Here is a 16,986-nt window from a genome sequence, read left to right as displayed (position 1 = left end):
TGAAAAGACAAGCTACAGACTGGGAGAAAATATTTGCAAACTCTGTATCTGACAAAGGACTAGTATTAGGAATATAATCTTTCAATCTACAGTAAAAAAAACTCCAAATAGAAAATGAACAAAAGACATGAAGAAACATTTCATAGGAAAGTATATATAACAGATAGCAAATAAGCCCATGAAAGATGTTCGGCATCACTGATCATTAGAAAAAAGCAAGAATGGCTAAAATAAAAAATAATGACAACATGAAATGGTGGCAAGGATGCAGAGAAACTGGCTCATTCATGTGCTGCTGATGGGGATGTAAAATGGTACAAGCATTCTGCAAAATAGTTTGGCAGATTTTTAAAGAAAACTAAACAGACAACTCCAGTACAACCCAGCAATTGCTCTCCTGGGCATTTATCCCAGAGAAAGGAAAACTTTTGTTCACACAAAAACATGTATGCATATGCTTGTAGCAGCTTTACTCATAATAACTTCAAACTGGAAACAACGCAGTGTCCTTCAATGAGTGAATGGTTAAATGATCCGTTTGATAGAGCACTACTCAGCAATAAAATTGAGAGAACTATTGATGCTCCAACTTGGATAAATCTCCAGAGAATTCTGTTGACTGTATGATTTCATTTTTATAATATTTTTGTAGTGACAAAATTATAGAAATTGTAAGTTGATTACTGATTTTCACTGTTTATAGAGGAGGTGGGATGGGAGGGAAAATGGTTATGGCTATAAAAAGGAAATTGGAGGGATTTTTTGTCTTTTTTTGAGAGAGTGTATGAGGGAGGGAAAGATGGAGGGAGGGAGAGAGAGAGAGAATGAAAGAATGAGAGAGAGAGAGAGAGAGAGAGAGAGAGAGAGAGAGAGAATGAATATGAGAATGCTAAGCAGGCTCCTTGCTCAGCACAGAGCCTGATATGGGGTTTGATCCTACAACATGACCTTACCTGAAATCTAGAGTCAGACGCTCAACCAACTGAGCCACCTAGGTGCCCCAGGGATTTTTAAGATGATGGAAATGTCTGTCTTGACTCTATCAATGTTAGTATCTTGGATCTGATATTGTACTATAGTTTTGCAAGATGTTACCACTGAGGGAAATGAAGCAAAGAGTATAGGAATCTCTGTTTCTTACAGCATTAACGATCTCAAACTAAATTGTTTTACTCAGACAGCTTAAGGCGCCTGTGTGGTTTGGTCAGTTGAGTACCTGACTCTTGATTTCTGCTCAGGTTATGATCCCAGGGTCGTGGGATTGAGCCCCACGGTTGGACTTTGCCCTGAGTGTGGAGCCTACTTAGGATTCTTTCTCTCCCTCCCTCTGCCCCTCTCCCCTACTCTGGAGTGCTCTTTCTCTCTCAAAACTAAAAAAAAAAAATTAAGAAAAGGATAGCTGTCTACCAGCTCCTAGATCAAAATCCAAAGCCTTTCCTTTGTCCTTTCCAAACTCACTCATGTTCTCCTTCTCTCTCTCTTACCTAATCACGCTGCAGCTGCAGTGGCCTTTTTCTATCCCTGGACATGCTTAGCATGCTGTCACCACAGGGCCTTTGTACTTGTTATTCCATCTTCTGGGAAAGCGCCTCCTTCTGATTTACTTACTTTATCCTGGTCTATGTGTAATACTCTCTCTAAAGTAGCACTCCTGTCACAATCTATTCCCTTATTTGGATTTCTTCTTCTCAGTAAAAACATATTTGGTACTTTAAAAAATTTCACATTTGTGGGATGGGAACCTTAAATTCCTTTGTATTCCTTCACTTTTTGTGTTATGGAATTTGGAGCATTTGATTTAAAAAACAAACTGAAGAAGCTGATTTCTAGTTTCTTAACTTTTTTTCTTCCTTCTGCTGATGTCTAGGTTGAATTTATGGGTTCTATAGTAGTAAATGTTTTGTATTCTGTCTTGCCTAGCTTATCACAATCTACTGGTATTTCCCCAACAGCTAAGATGTGAGAGTTGGCCTCCTTACACAGTGAATCTTCCTCTAAATGACTTAACTCTAATTCTTTTCTAGGCTTTTTAACCAGTCTGTGGTGTAAAGACACACTTCCAGAGGATCCTTAGAAGCCTTGGACAAGCTTACCCTTATGTGGCAGGTATGTCTCTGTCTACCCAATAAGCGTGTAGGATGTGTAACGTTTTAAAACAATTCTTTTTAAATGTTTTTTTCATATTTTGAGAGACAAAGGCAGAGCACAAGTGGGGGAAGGGCAGAGAGAGAGGGAGACACAGGAACCAAAGAAGGCTCCAGGCTTTGAGCTGTCAGCACAGAGCCCAATGCGGGGCTGAAACTCATAAACCATGAGATCATGACTTGAGCTGAAGTCGGACACTTAACCAACTGAGCCACCCAGGTGCCCCAAGACATGTGAATTTCTTTATTCTTCTGTGGCTAACTCTAAATTGTACTTTTTGAAGTTTATTTATTTTGAGAGAGAGAGACAGGGTGAGAGACAGAGACAGAGAAAACATGAATGGGGGAGGGGCAGGGAAAGAGGGAACGAGAGAATCCCAAGCAGGCTCCACACTGACAGCAGAGAGCCCAGAGCCTGACTCGGGGCTTGAACTCACGAACCATGAGATCATGTCCTGAGCATAAATAAAGAATCGGATGCCTTAAGAGACTTAAAAACTGAGAACAAACTGAGGGTTGATGGGGGGTGGGAGGGAGGGGAGGGTGGGGGATGGGTATTGAGGAGGGCACCTTTTGGGATGAGCACTGGGTGTTGTATGGAAACCAATTTGACAATAAATTTCATATATTGAAAAAAAAAGAATTGGATGCTTAGCCCACTGAGCCACCCAGGTGCCCCCTACATATGTTTTGATCTTCCATTTAACCATGTGGAAGCAATCTGAGGTTGCATCTGAGTTCTAGGTAAGGTTATGAGATACCAAGGGGTATCTTTTGAGGGGTGTCATACCTGTTCCTGGGCTGCCATCTCTTCATTAGCCACAGATTTCCTCCTATCCCTCATCAGTACTTGTAGCCAAGTGCTGAGGCATACCTTGATCTTCCTTTGAGGATCTTCTGCTCTCTTTCTCTAAGCTTCTTTCAGGTACCTCCTGGGCATATCCTACTGAACCATAAGACCCTTTCTGGGTGGGATGAAACTCTTTGCTCCTGGCATGCCACTCTGAATTCAGCACAGGGTACTTGCAGTATTGTTCTTATTTCATACTATTGCACGAAGTCCTTTGCAAGGCCAGTTGGGCCCATCTGCCGGGACATATCACTTGGCCATTTCTAAGGTCCAGACTGTATCCAAGAAAGAAGATCCTTCCCCCCAAACCGTTATCTCCCACCAACATCTTTACGATTTCTCTCTGCAACAGTATTTTGAACATGTACAACTTAGGAAATCAATCAAAAATAATTTACTTCTTTTACTTGTTTCTTTAAAATGAATTGGGAAAGGGTGGTGGGTATTCCCTTGCCTTTAAGAAAAAAAAAATCAGTGTCAGGCAGGCTCCATCCCTAACAGAACTACTCTTAGATTAAAAAAAGAAGAAGAAATTGTTTTTGGCACTTTAGATTCCAAACATAGTCTTTATTTTGAAATTAGAAGGTTTAATCTCAGACCATAACCATAGCTTGAAAGTTAGTTTAATATCAGTCATCTCCTCTCTCTTATCTGGAGCCATTTATGGGTTGGGCCAAAAGTTGTATGGGGAGAATTGTGTTTTTTTTTTTTTTTTTCTTTTTCTTTCTCTCTTTTTATCTGTCACTTCCTCTCCCACTGGCTAGCTACTGCTAAACCCCTGGTTGGAGTATGGGAAAGAAGAGGAAATAAATAGCTTAGGAATGTTTTGTACTTGAAATGGTGCTATGTTACGCTGGCTCCATGCTTTCTGGTCCTGGTGATGTTTAAAACTGACACCCACTTGGCCACTTTCGGGGCACTTTGGTGGCTCCCCTGCTGGACCCATCTGGCTTCAACTCCCTTGACTTGGGCAGGGCTTCTCCTCTAGCTATTTCCAGGGGAGCCTCTGGTTTTCAGACAGTCTGTTTTACATGAACTCTCATTTGCTGTATCAGTGATACTTCAGATGGTCATCTTGGGCTGCAGGCTGGTTCTCTCATATGTGGCCCACACATCCTTGATGAAAACATGGATCTTATGAACCTCTGTGGATAGGAGGGGTGCAGGTGCTTCTCAGATTCCAGAGCTTCTCCTAGCCTGACTCTCTTGTCCTCTGGATTTTCAAGGGGAGAATCAGTCAGCAGTCCATTGGGTTTCCCACATTCCAGGGTATGCATTCAGGCTGTCTAACTTGTTCCTTTGAAGCCTCTCTAAATGATTGAGAGACAAAAAGAAGCACCTTCCATCCCTCTTACTTGGGGGGAGGTGGGACTTACCGTAGAGTAGCAGCTCCATCCAAGAAGCTCTTCATAAAGCTTCTCCTAATCTCTGTTCTTTTGATCCTTTACATTATCTTGTTGGCTTTAGAGCCCTCCAACCAGTCTCATGATTTTCTTTTAAAATCTTGATTTTTGATCTGGCCTTTTACTTTGGAATTTTATATCTATTTAATGGAGGTAACTCAGTTGAATCTCCTGAACCAAAGGCCTGTCATTCTGACCTCAGTAGGATGAGTTGAGGTGGTGGGAGGAGGGTAAAGGTGCAATTACCCACCCCTAAATTGACCTGGATCCACTAATGTCTGTGTATATATTGACCACCTTATTGTTATTATTTTTTTTACCAAAAGGGATCTAAATCTGCTCTAAGCTTTATTAATACATAGGAGAGTCTCTTCTAGGTCTCTTTTCTATGCATGGGAATCATTCCAATTTCCCAGGGTATCTTAGGCTTTTGAAAACTCAAAAACCAATAATGGACACTCTCTCCTACCCCATGCTCCCCTGCTCTGACAATAATTTTCCAATTCTATGAGTGCAGAGTGTGGCAACTTGACTGCCTGAATGGGGAGAGAAACAAGATTCAAGGATATGAAATAAAATACTTCAAATATTATATCTCAAATGATAAAAAACATATATCCTACCCTCTTTTGAATACCTCTAATGTGGTTTTTAATCTTTATAATGGCACTACATCCTTTACATTAAGGATTTGACATTTGAGGAAACCAGGTATATTAGTCGGCTGGAGCTGCCATAACAAAGTGCCACAGAGGGGTGGCTTAAACCACGATTTTCTGTTGTTATTGTGTCGCAATTCTGGAGGCTCAAAGTCCAAAATCAAGGTGTTGGCACTGTTGGTTCTTTATGAGGGCTGTGAGGGAAGGATCTATTCCCTCTCCTTGGCTTATAGATGGCATCTTCTCCCTGTCTCTTCACATCATCTTTCCTCTAGAAGTGTCTTTCTCTGTCCAAATTTGCTTCTTTTTTTTTTTTTTCTTTTTAATAAGGACACCAGCCATATTGGGTTAGGGCCCACACTTATGACCCCATCTTAACTTAGCTAATTATAGCAATGAGCTTATTTTCAAATGTCACCTTCTGATGCACTGGGAGTTAGGACTTCAACGTATAAATTTGAGGAGGGTGTGTGGGGGGCACAACTGAACCCATAGCACCAGGGTTCAAAGAGGCCCAATGACCTCTGTGTCACACAGACCTTGAAATGCTTTTGCAGGGATTCCATAGCTGTGTAACTCTAAAGCTGGTGTTCTTCCTGCTGTACTACACTTGATCTCGGATGGATCTTGCATGCAGGCTTGTGTAATGAGAATACAGTCTTTTCTTTAAACAACCAAACCAGCCTGGTTGAGGCATGGATCTATCCAGGAATAAAAGCTTATATTTATCTATAAGGTGTATCATCACATGAACTCAGAATAACATGCCTTAAACAAAGAAGAAACAGGAACATGTTTGCGGAGAGGTCCAATATGAAGCCATTGCACCATAAGCTGGAAAATGAACTTATACCTGAACTAAGTGTTTAGGTGATAGGGGATTCAAATGGCTCTGAAGCTACTAAAAGGGTATCGGCTCTTATTTGGGGATATTATTCCTATGGCCTGTGGTTTGCAGTTTGGTGCTTTTAACCTGTATTCATATCTAAATATGCTGTGTGTATGTGGGCTGCTTCACGTAGAGCATATTTAAACAATATGTAATAAAACAACATATTTAAATCATACACAAGAAAAAGGGTAAAATGTTTGCTATAAAGTCTCTGCAGGCAGTTACTGGATAATGATAATGATAGCTTTCCTAAAAAAGGATAAAATATATTCAGCTTCAATGAGGATTATATTTAGGGGAATTATCAGATTATTTTGGATATTTTCCTTTTAAAAAAAATTCTTTAGTGCATCCTAGGTGGGAGATAGGAATTATAATGGTGATTCGGAAACGTGGCTTCATGCATCTGAACATAATTTGAGTCTTGTAGTATTCGTCACTGTTTTATTCCAGATGGCAAAAAATTATTATTCCTTCCAGTCAGCGCTTGAAATATATACCTACAGAAATAAGTCCATTATAAGATTTTTCTTGCCAAAACTCTAATAGATGCTCACTTACTGAGAAATATGTGCACTGAGAAATATTTAAGAAAATACACTTTAATGAAGCTGCACTAATGATATTTATTTAGCTAATTGTGTACAGGGATCTAAATATGATTTCAAGTAAAGTAGACTGTTGGCCATAGAAATAAGCCTGGCACAGGTGTGCAGAGTTTTAAGAGAATTAGATAGCAGATATAATGAAACTTAGAGTAAGTCTCAAAGAAATATTTTATTATAAATTAGATTTCCTAGTATAAAACAAATAGAGCCACGTGACAAAAGTATTTTAAAACAAGGGTAAAAAAACTGCTAAAATATCAATAAGCAGAAGCAACAAAAATAACCTTTTGGCATACTTGCTTCTCCTCTTTTTTCATTCATTTGTTCAATTGAGGATTACTGAGTACTTAATGCAGGCACCTGGGGAACGATGGCTACGACAAGGTCTCAGCCCTGAATGAGCTTTTAATGTATCAGGGGAAACACACAGTGAATGAGCCCTGATCACGGGTGGTAAGTGCAGTACTAGAGGAGAGTTAGCCAACAAGCTTGCTATCAACTCTGTCGTCAGGTCTGGGAAACCTTTAACAGGTAAGCTGGGATAGAAAACCAGGAGTAGAAATCTGTTAGCTGGAAAAGAGAGGAAAATATATTTTTGTTAGAGGAAAGAGCATCTGCTAAGGTATGGGAGGATTGAAATAACATTACGAGGAACTGTAAATAATGCAGCATGTCTGGAACAACAGAGAATGAGGTTGGAGAAGTAGGTGGAGGTGATCTCATGGAGGGATTTGTGCCAGGTATACTGTTGGCAAGAAAGTTTTTCAGGTAGTGAAGGAATGTGTTTAGAATTTCATTTTAGAAAAATTAATCTTCAGCAATGAGATTGGATAGATGGCTTAGAAATTACTAACCTTAGGAACTGAGGGTTTGGTAAGGAGCCAGATATAGCAAGAAGCTGAAATAAAGCTTAAATTAAAAACTCTTGGCTTGCATGGGGCTCTAGTATGGGTAGGAACTCTAAAATATGTTCTCATGGTCATATGTTTTTGTGAAATTTGTAACAAGTGTGTTTTTAACTTCATTTAGTCGTATTTTCTTTCTATATTACTACCCTGTGTTATGCTTCTCTTAAAATTCTCTTACTGTTGGATGGCATCGGTGATGCAGATTTTGTATTTACAATTTTTACCGTCTTTTCTGTCATTTTCAAATTGTATAAGCTTAGGCCTCACTTGGTAGATCCAGCCCCAAGATGAGAAATGAGTGGCAGGTTCTTAAACCAAGGCAGAGATGAAGAAGCAAAGGATGTGGAAGACTAAGGGGGAGGAACTATCGACTGTTGGTATGAAGGAAAGATAGTGCCAAGTTTTCTTCTAATACTTGGTGAATGGTAGGGGCAGGTTACAATCATAAGTAACTGGGTATTGAAAATCTTTATGTGTGTGTATGTTTCATATTTTTGGATTTACAAAAAGGGTATTTTCCTGTGTCAAAGAATTTTCAGTGGATTTTGTTATCTATTACCAAATTGCTTTTCAGATAGATTGTGCCATTTAACACTGCTTCAGTTAATGTGGAAATGGGTTTTCTTGTTTACGCCCCCACTAGCACTGGGTATTATAATTTTAATTTTTTCAAACTAAATTATTTGGTAAAATTAGTACCTACTTTCCATTTTATTCTGAGGTGAGATAAATGCCATCCATTATTGTTAGCTCTGCATAGGAATCTATTTTCAGGGGGTAGTTATTGTAGCCTTTTCCTGGTAGTGATTTAGGAAGCATTAGGAGGTAGTTATAAATCTTTTATGTGAGTCGTTACGTTATACACTCTAAATGCATACATATATACACACATACATATATTATAAAAGTTAGAAATAAGTGGGGTAGAACAGTTTTATAGATCAGATTGTTTTAAACCGGGTATTGGCAAATTTTTTCTGGTAAGTACTAGATAGTAAATATTTTAGGTATTGTCGATGAGAGGGCAAATTTGAGGATATTATGTAAGTACTTTAAGAGAGGAAAAAAAATTCCACAAAATTTATTGACATAGTTAAATATATAATAATAATTAAGGATTTTTTTATAATAGAAGTCTAATAATGAGAAAATATTGAATTATTTTGAGGGGGAGACATTTCATAATTGTAGCTCAAAGTTAATGTTCTCAACCATTTAATTGATTATAAATGTTCATTCATTAAATCATCTCATTTCACAGGTGGTGAGCTAGATTTGGACTATAGACCATACTGTGCCGACCTCTGTTTTAGGCAGTGACAATTATAGGTCATTTTTCCATTAGGCTTTGTTAAAATGTTTGGTAATAAGTTTCAGTTCTGTTACATACTTTATTTGAACTTTTTGGCAGATCTACACCTTGGAAAACACTCCTCAAAATGTGTGTATGCATGTGTGTTTGTTATATGTGTATAGGGTGTGGATGGATTTATTCTGCATTACCAGTAGAAACGGGGATATATATGGGGTAGCAACACTATGACAATGAAGCATTTGGTCTATTTAGGTTACCAGAGAAGTGAAACAGGAAACTAGATTTGACAGGTCCAAATTTGATCTGGTGGTATAGGTACTGGAATGAGTTTGAATGCTCCTTGTTGACTTTGATTTGGCTATAATTGGTCTTGTTCATTATTGTCTGTTTTTGCTAACTTTTGGGGGTTTCTGCTTTGGTTTTAGCTTTGCTGTTCCTCAGCAACTTTCCAAAATGTTTCATTCTTTTCCGACCCTCTTTCACAAACTTGATATCTTGAAATACTTTTTATAATTTACATTTCATTTGCTAATGGTTTTTGTGGCAAGGCTACCCAGTTCCTCTGGTTTTAAGAAAGAAAAGAAGGAGGAAGGAAGAAAAGAAATGAAATGGAAAGATATGAAAATAAGCAGGTCATTTAACCCACTTCAGAGATGGGCCATTTATCTCCAGAGTCTCAACTGGAATTTGATTCCCAAGTCTAAGACCAATTTTTCCTTTAAACTCTCAATGAATGGTTTGGGAATTCTTTTCAAACTTAGGGAAGTTCAGCTATTTTCACGAATATGCTGAATTATAGACTAGATTTCTTAGGAGCTGACAATTGGATTGAAAGTTTATTTTATCTTTTTTAGTCAATATGGGCACAAAGAATGGGTATCTCTCTAATGATCTTTAAAGATACTTCAAATGGGGGCGCCTGGGTGGCTCAGTCGGTTAAGCAGCCGACTTCGGCTCAGGTCATGATCTCGCGGTCCGTGAGTTCGAGTCCCGCGTCGGGCTCTGTGCTGACAGCTCGGAGCCTGGAGCTTGTTTCAGATTCTGTGTCTCCCTCTTTCTGACCCTCCCCTGTTCATGCTCTGTCTCTCCCTCTCTCAAAAATAAATAAAACGTTAAAAAAATTAAAAAAAAAGATACTTCAAATGAATGAAACTTGATTTCTTCAAAATACAGAAATTTTTTCTTACATTAATAGTTCATAAAATCAAATATTTTGATTTAATATTTTGTTTAATGGAGAACTATGCTATACCTATTTACACAGTGAGTAAAGGGGTCTGTATTTTTTACTGGTAATGTGTTATAAGACTGCAATTTGTGTTTCTGAGAGCACAGGAGAAAAACCACCAAAATTAAATTTTGGAATTATTTCCTTCTCTTATTTATTTTCAGAGGCTCTTAGGAAAGCAAGGTTCCAAATTCATCTTTCCACAGTCTTCCCACCAGTGGCTAACTGAGTATGCTCTTCTCAACTATTATCTTGTTTTTTAGCTGCTGAAATATGTGGCCATCTTAAAAAAATTAATTCCACATTTTGTTTGTGCTTTAGATGCAGAAGGTCTTTGTGATTTTTTTTTTCAGAAAATTGGTACCTAATAGTTTTATAATTCCAAGAACAAAATTTTCTGTAGATACCATTTTTAAAAATTTTTCACTGAATTCTCCAATTATTGTTAAATACCAGTTGGATTTACTGTGTCTTAAAATAAAATTCTTTTAATCGATATTTATAATCACAATTATTGACAAATACCTGATGTTATTAAAAAAAAAACACAACATTTTTTTTCATCCAGGAAAGGAGTAAATTATTTCATCAGAGACAAAACAAAGCTCCAGAGCCCTTCATTCTGGAGTTCTGCTGTAGGTTTGAGGAGAAGTTGGAGGCAGTGTGTACACATGAACCTACATTTTGTAAAATTTGCAAAGCAAGCTATTTTAACCGCAATTATTTGTGACCAGTGCTTCCAACTTTAACCTCCCTCCATTCCTTTTCTGTTTTGTGGTGAAATTGGAGAGGCCATGGCTTTGTTTTGGTCTGGAGGAGGGTCTGTTGAAGGAGGAATCAAAGTGGGGATACAGTTATTTTAAATTAAGTGTAATACAGTTGTGTTGTTTGCAAACACTTCCATGTATCATGAAGCTATTTGATGATGTTCCACCTTGGAACGTTTGACTAGAATATTTGACACACAGAGGCCACAATGGAGCCCAGGAGCCAGAGGCCACATTGTCCTATGTGTGTGGATGGAAGGGTGAGACTAGGTTTGGAACATACAGAGCCAGAAGCTACTCTGTGGAAAAACCCTTCTTGTTATTAGATATATCGTATTGTAAACAGAGGATATGGTTTGTATCAATGCCCAGTCACAATAGAAGTTCTTCCTGTTAGGAATTTAATGACTGATGCAGTGTATACTGTTCTTAACACATTGTATATTTTTTTCATTTTTGATGGATATTACACAAATAGAATTTCTCGAATATCTGTATTTTTAGGGCATAAACTTACAGCAGTGATACAGGCAGCAAGAACCACTGTGTGTGTGCAATTGCATGTTTTCTGAATTCCACTTATGTATAGTTGAAAACAAATTTTGATTCAACATACTAGATACAAGCATGGATTACCTTTGTATTTTCTGTATGGAAAATGATAGTTACAAAGAGGTGGAATAAGCAGCCAACAACTGTCGGGGGAAAAAGCATCAGAGAACTGTAGTCAGGGACCTAATTGATATGAATATTCTGTTTTATTCTAGATTTTGTGATTTTTTTTCATATTTCTCAGCATTTTAAAATAGTAGTTTGTTGGGATTTTGGCATTGTGGGTGTTTACTTTCTTTAAAAAAATATTTTTTTTTTACTTAAATTTTTTTTTTTTACTTAAAAAAATTTTTTTTAATGTTTATTTATTTTTGAGACAGAGACAGAGCATGAATGGAGGAGGGTCAGAGAGAGGGAGACACGGAATCTGAAACAGGCTTCAGGCTCTGAGCTGTCAACACAGAGCCCGACGTGGGGCTCGAACTCACGGACCGCGAGATCATGACCTGAGCTAAAGTCAGCCACTTAACCAACTGAGCCACCCAGGCACACCTAAAATTTTTTTTTAACATTTATTTATTTTTTGAGAGACAGAGCCTGAGCTGGGGAGGGGACAGAGAGAGAGGGGGAGTCACAGATTCCGAAGCAGGCTCCAGGCTCCGAGCTGTCAGCACAGAGCCCGACCGTGGGGCTCGAACTCATGAACCTTGAGATCATGACCTGAGCTGAAGTCGGATGCTTAACCAACTGAGCCACCCAGGCGCCCGTGGATGTTTACTTTCATATTAAACTAATCATTTTAATTTGTATTCTCTTTCTAAAATTGCATGAGCTTTGTGGCCCCACAAAACCTGGATCTACATAATAAATACTTATTAAATATTTAGATACCATGAAGGCATAGAGCCTAGTATATACTTGTCACTTATTTTTGTATTTAGAGTTGAATGCATCTCCATAGTAACAATTTGTTATTGTTCAGTGATGACTGGCACCTTATATAGACATTAAGTAATATCAGTAAGCGGTAGCTAAGAAGAATTTCTACTTTCTCAAGATCTTGAGCTGATGAAATGATTCATTCTACCAGACATTTTCTTATGGGTGAAAACTATTAAAAGTTCTTCATTTAACCAAGAATTTTGATATATGGAAACAATATTTAATCATTTCCTTCAGTCACCTTTTCTGGCTCAACTTTTTTTTTTCTTTTTAAATTTTTTTTTTTAAACGTTTATTTATTTTTGAGACAGGGAGAGACAGAGCATGAACAGGGGAGGGGCAGAGAGAGAGGGAGACACAGAATCCGAAACAGGCTCCAGGCTCTGAGCTGTCAGCACAGAGCCCGACGTGGGGCTCGAACTCACAGACCGTGAGATCATGACTTGAGCTGAAGTCGGACGCTTAACTGACCGAGCCACCCAGGCGCCCCTTTTTTTCTTTTTTAAAGGAAGGAGAAAGAAGGAGGGAGAGAAACAGAGAAAGAAAAAGGGAGAGAGAGAGAAAAAGCTTCAGTAGTCAGAAGACTCTGACCAAGTTGGGTTATAACAGAATGATAGGAGAGTCTCTGAACAGGTTCCTCAAATTCCCAAAAGTGACGGGGACATAGTCAGTGACACTCCCAGGAAAGTAGCAGAGTGCTACTAAGGTGATGTCTGTAAAAGTTTTTCCAAATAATAAGTTCCCAGCAAAAATTTATGTAACCAGTGCATTTTTGGAATGATAGTATCTACTTGTGTTTTAAACAACTCCTTGTTACAGGCAGTACTTACAACGTTTCAAGGAATTAAGCCCATCATCTTCCTTTGGTAAACACATTTTTCACTTTAACACAAAAACACTGTTTTAAGCATCTTATCTTCCAGTTGTACCTGGAGATTCAGACATAGTCTATGCTTATATAGACACTCCTTTTTAAACCAGCCACTTGGGGCGTATAAATGGATAAGAGGTCACAAAGATGCACCCAGGGGTGACTGTGCCTGCATAGTTCACCTGGTTACGTGTTAATTTTTTTAACATTTTTTTTAACGTTTATTTATTTTTGAGAGGCAGATCATGAGTGGGACAGGGACAGACAGAGAGAGGGGGACACAGACTCCAAAGCAGGCTCCAGGCTCCAAGCTGTCAGCACAGAGCCCGATGCAGGGCTCGAATCGACAAACTGTGAGATCATGACCTGAGCCGAAGTCGGACGCTTAACCGACTGAGCCACCCAGGCACCCCTCACCTGGTTACTTCTATGTGTGTTGATGGCTGACTAAAATATGTTAGCTGGAGGAAGCCTGAGTGTGGGTGCATGAGCAAGTGGGGGCTGTTGCTGTGCCGGCACCAACAGAGTTAACCAGCCTTGCCAGCATGAACAATGGAAACCGGGCAGCTCTAAATGAAATGAGCTGAATATTTCATTCGACCACTCAGCTGCCTGCTCCAATTGCCTCCTTTACTAAAATAAGAGCTTAATCTAAAGTGACAACAACATCAGTTTCTGTGTGCTCCAGTCACACTGAACATGACTTCCTTAACATAAACACTATTTACATGGACCGTCTGGATATAGCAGGGAATCAGGAGCGTGCCCAGCTAAGACACAGGGTACAATGAAGGACGAGAAGCAGGCAGCTGAGAATTAACATCAGCAAATGAAAGCATGACCCTCAGAGGGCATGTCCCTGATACGTTTTAAAATGAGAGAGCATTGCACCAGTAACCTTAGCCTTTGTAAAGACTATGCCATTTAAAATAAAATAGCACCTTTTCAGTTTAGACACTTAACCAAATGCATTATGTCTGACCCATTTTCCAACTTATGTGACACGAGAAGATGGATCCCTAGCTGCAATTATTAGAATCTTTCAAACAATTGCAACCAATAACCTCCCTCCCCAGACTCCTTCTCATAGCAGCCTGCACTTCTTCGAGATAAAGAGGGCATTTCGTTCAGTGAGTTCAGGCCAGACAGAGACGTCAGGGGAGTGGGAGAGAAGATGTGACCCTTGAACTGAAGGCTTTGATGTCAGTGTTAGCAGTACCCAGGAAATCCCTGTTTGAAAGTGGTTTTCAGCTCGAGAGTTCTGGAAGATTAGAAGCAAGAGTGTGACAAGGCACCAGCCTGTCAGAGTCCACAAAATAACACAAGTTACTTATTTCTAGCACCCTAGAATAGATAATGAGGAAGATAGCAATCCTGAAAATGCATTATTGATGGTTTATTTCCACAAAAAGGATGCTATAGTATTAATCACTTTTACCATGCAGCCATCTTCTGGGAATTTTAGAAGGGTCACAAAATGTCAAAATACATTACAAAATGTAAAAATATATAACTTAATCCTATTCAAATTATTGACAGTTAATGGAACTTCATGGTTTTTCCCCTAGCTTCATAGGTAAGGAAAGTAGGGCACAGAGAACTTACAGATACGTCTGAAGTCACACAGTGAATCAGAGAGCAATATGGAAAGAGAAAGAGCCTTTTTTTTTTCTCTTTTCTCTGTTATTGCTACTTCCTTCAAGTCAACAGTAATACTCTCATTTCTAAAATGGATCTTCTCTTAAAATCTTCTTTAATTGAGCCTTGTGGAGGCTGACCCCGGGCACTGATTCCTGGCTTCTGGGCTCCAAAGACCGGAGGCAATGGCAGGATTTTTTTTTTTTTTTCTTTTAAATACAGTTCTGTGTTATCTGTTCTCATCCTCCAGGCTCTATGCCTGAGTGAATGCCCCGACAGACCCCACCCCTGTGGTGGTATATTTTCGATAAAGGTCTTCTTCACTGAAGAAGAAAGGGACTGATCATTTAAAACAAGTTTCCTTTTTAGGAAAGGTATAATGAGTGACGGGAAGAAAAATGGGAGAATCATCAATATCTAGCTGGCTTTAGTAGAATGCTCATTAATCAACAGGCATTTATTGAGAATCTACAAGATTATTAAGCATTATATTAGGGAGAACAAATTGCCTCTGGTCTCCTGAGGCTCACCATCTAGAGAAAACATGTATCATACTTAAAAAAAAAAAAAAGAAGTTTAGATTTCTGTAGAGAGCCAACAAGAATACCACCATTGTGAAAAAATAAAAGTACTGTTTTATTGTTGCCCTTCTATGTTTTCATCTTCATTTTTAACTAAGGACAATGTGAGTAGAAGGACACCCTTTAGCTCACTACTTATTGAGCATTGAGTAACTCTTTTAGGTGGTATTCTAGAGGTGACTCCAAAGGAAATATACGTTTTCTCACAACCTGATGGGGATCCTAGCACTTGTATACATATCAACTGTACGAGTTGGTAACTGCCTTACTAAGAGAGGTACCAGATGCTGAGAGCAGAGGAGAGGCAGGAGTGACTACCCCTGCCCTGTGAGATCTCTTCAAACGACAAGGATCTTGACATCTATGTCCAGTAGTAGCCAGATCTTCAACTGTCAACAAATATCAGCTGGGAATAGCAATGCCGGAGGGAGCGGGGTCCCTGCACACATTACGCTTGGGAGGCAGCCTGCACACTGATTATTGAAATCAGTAGAGTTTGCTGAAGGCAAGGAGTAAGTGGATCCTGTGTCTTGGCTTCTCTCAGCTGCAATAAGGTTCTTGATGACCTTTTCTTTTTCTTTCTCAGGTGAGGATAGCTTGCCTTCTCTTGGGATGTCTCTACTGCTGTGTGGCCTCTTAGTCTGAAGGGGCATGACTAGCCATAGACAGACAGACAAGTTTCTCTTGTTATAAGTGATACCCACTTTGAAAAATCTCAGGGCTTTAATGAGAAAATGCCTGAAATAGACCCAGGCCCTCTAGTCTCTCTTCTATTTTCTTTTAATCACCTTTCCCCTAATCAGTACTGGTCAGGGTCTCAGTTCGGCAAAACTGTTACTGTGTATCATTAACTAAGCCACTCATAGTTTTGTTTTCCCAGTGCAGGATGTTTTAAGAATATTTTGCCATTCTTATCATCATAAAGGTGCATATAAACCATTCCTTGTAAAATCAATCATAAAGTCTCTTTCCTCTTTGCTATTTCATTTTAAACTTTTAGGGAAAGATATATTGTATTTCTTGTATTTGGTCTTATCTCTTCTCCCTTCTCTGAAGATGAGGGGCAAAATTTTTTCTCTCATGCTAAAATATAAGATTGTGTCATAATTTTTTAAAGGATGGAAGAGTTTTGAGATTAAAAAAAAATTTTTAATGTTTATTTATCTCAGAGAGAGAGAGAGAGCGCGCGAGCATGAGTGGGGAGGGGTGGAGAGAGAGGGAGACACAGAATCCAAAGCAGGCTTCAGGCCTCTGAGCTGTTAGCACAGAGCCCGTCGTGTGGCTGGAACTCATGAACGAAGAGATCATGACCTGGGCTGAAGTCAGAGGCTCAACCGACTGAGCCAGCCAGGTGCCCCAAGGGTTTTGCGATTTTAAATATAGTTTCTACACTGAGTATAAATTTTCATGAAAAGAACCATAATTAAAAAAATTTTTTTTAACTTTTATTTTTGAGAGAGACGGAGACAGAGTATGAACAGGGGGCAGGGGGACAGAGAGAGGGAGACACAGAATCTGAAGCAGGCTCCAGTCTCTGAGATCATGACCTGAGCAGAAGTCAGATGCTTAACCAACAGAGCCACCCAGGCACCCCAAAAAGAACCATAATTAAAAAAAAAAGAACCAGG

The 16,986-nt window shown here is 39.0% G+C and overlaps 1 protein-coding gene across 1 annotated transcript in view; it reads left to right on the top strand.

Annotated features, from left to right (window-relative positions):
* SOX5 (SRY-box transcription factor 5) overlaps positions 1-16,986 on the top strand; it is a 1,010,647-nt gene that overhangs the window by 145,622 nt on the left and 848,039 nt on the right. Inside the window, exon 2 of the mRNA XM_043564662.1 lies at positions 2,025-2,106. The gene's annotated coding sequence lies outside the window, so the exon portion shown is untranslated. The remainder of the gene's footprint in view (positions 1-2,024; positions 2,107-16,986) is intronic.

Source organism: Prionailurus bengalensis, chromosome B4, assembly GCF_016509475.1.
Source record: "Prionailurus bengalensis isolate Pbe53 chromosome B4, Fcat_Pben_1.1_paternal_pri, whole genome shotgun sequence".
In the NCBI taxonomy this organism is placed as follows: Eukaryota; Metazoa; Chordata; class Mammalia; order Carnivora; family Felidae; genus Prionailurus; species Prionailurus bengalensis.
Note: the sequence above shows the minus strand (reverse complement) of the source record. Positions and strands in the feature narration are given on the sequence as shown.